Source organism: Microtus ochrogaster, unplaced genomic scaffold (assembly GCF_000317375.1).
Source record: "Microtus ochrogaster isolate Prairie Vole_2 unplaced genomic scaffold, MicOch1.0 UNK2, whole genome shotgun sequence".
NCBI classification, from domain to species: Eukaryota; Metazoa; Chordata; class Mammalia; order Rodentia; family Cricetidae; genus Microtus; species Microtus ochrogaster.
In genome coordinates, this window is record NW_004949100.1 from 934,719 (window position 1) to 936,328 (window position 1,610).

At 44.3% G+C, this 1,610-nt stretch overlaps 1 pseudogene; it reads right to left on the reverse strand.

Annotated features, from left to right (window-relative positions):
* Positions 1–935: 935 nt before the first annotated feature.
* Positions 936–1,610, reverse strand: part of LOC101996557 — a 1,104-nt pseudogene continuing 429 nt past the window's right edge.

A 1,610-nucleotide genomic window follows, 5' to 3' on the forward strand; every position in this document is an offset into this window, starting at 1 on the left:
ATGATCTCTTTTCAGATCCTTTCCCCTTCCATACCTATGTAACTAAGTGTCTGCTAATAATACTGTATGTTGGGAGCAGTGAGACTTCAGATCCTGAATTTCTTGTAATCCCCTGATCTGAGTGCCTACAGCTGCTCTGAGCACGAGACCTTCAGGAGTTCTTAATGGCAGGAGAGTGGTTTCTGATGGGTTTGTCTAGGGCGTGGCTATCTCTATATAATCTGCCCTTGAACACAAAAAAGGGGGCGTTCTTGGGAAATTCAACGATGATCCGATGATCCGTGTCGCTGTCTCTCTGTTTGTGTGTGTTTGTGTATTTTAACCTCCAGCCCCCCTGTCCGAAGTTCGCAAACTGGGTGCCAGCATACAGAGCACAGACACGCGGCACAGTACGTGGCAACTATACATACTCAGAACATCAAACTTTATTTGTTTTTCTGTGTGAAAAATGCTATTTCAAGGTGTCATTCTATGTTAAATAGTGAATTAAGTCAGCATGAGGGTTTCAGCTCACTGCAGTCCAAACTACCACTATTTTCATATACAAATAGTATTTTAATTTTAAGAATTTTTATACTTTAAAAGAAAATAGTACATATTCAACTATATCATTATTTTTGACTTATATGATTAGTTTTATATTGCTAAAAGCATTTTGGTTATTAGAATTATTTTGATGTGCTATGCTGAGGTCCAAGTCTAGGACATTGTACACAGTAAGCATCTCCAGGCAAATTACAAACCAGAAAGACTGAACATGTGATCTTTTTGTGTCATTTACTCAATGGTTACTACATACACCACCCCTCTTGCCATGCCTTTCGAGTTTAGTACTAGTCAAAGATAGGGAACAAATTGCTCTTTTTTTTTTTTTTTTTTGGAAGGTTTGTGATTATATTTATGTACAGAAAACTCAGCAGTACATTGAACCCAGTTTAGTGGCGAGTTCTTTGGCCTTTGCCTTTTCCAGCTTGGCAATTCGAGCCACAGACGTTGCCTCCCCACTGGCGGCGGATCTCATCATATCTGTCGTTGTAATTGGTCCTAATAGCTTCCACCAGCTTGGCCAGAGCACCCTTCCGAGTTAACCTGTGTGAAGTGGTGCACGTCTTCCTATGGACCAGCCTCCCCAGCCTGGCCTTTCCCTTGATGATGCAGTAGTAGACCCCCATCTTCTGACACAGGGCAGGCAGGAAGACCACCAGCTCAATGGGGTCTAAGTCGTGGGCAATCACCACCAGCTGAGCCTTCTTGTTCTCTACCAAAGTGATGACTGTATTGATGCCCGCTCGAAGGACAGGTGGTCTCTTAGTCGGGACATCCTCTTTGCCGGCAGCTTTCTTCTCAGCATGGGCCAGCAGCCTTTGCTTCTTCTCCTGCTTTGTCTCTGGCCTGTACTTGTGGGCAAATTTAAGCAATTGGGTAGCTGTTTGCCCGTCCAGGGCCTGGGTGAACTGGTTAATGGCAGGAGGAACATTGGGCCGCTTATAGAGATTGGCCCTCTACCGCTGCAGCCTCATATAGCGGGGCCATTTGACGAAGCGTGTGAGGATCTCCCATGCTCTTGGATTGGGAGGATCATCAGCAATTTTTAAGCATTGTGCCAGAAA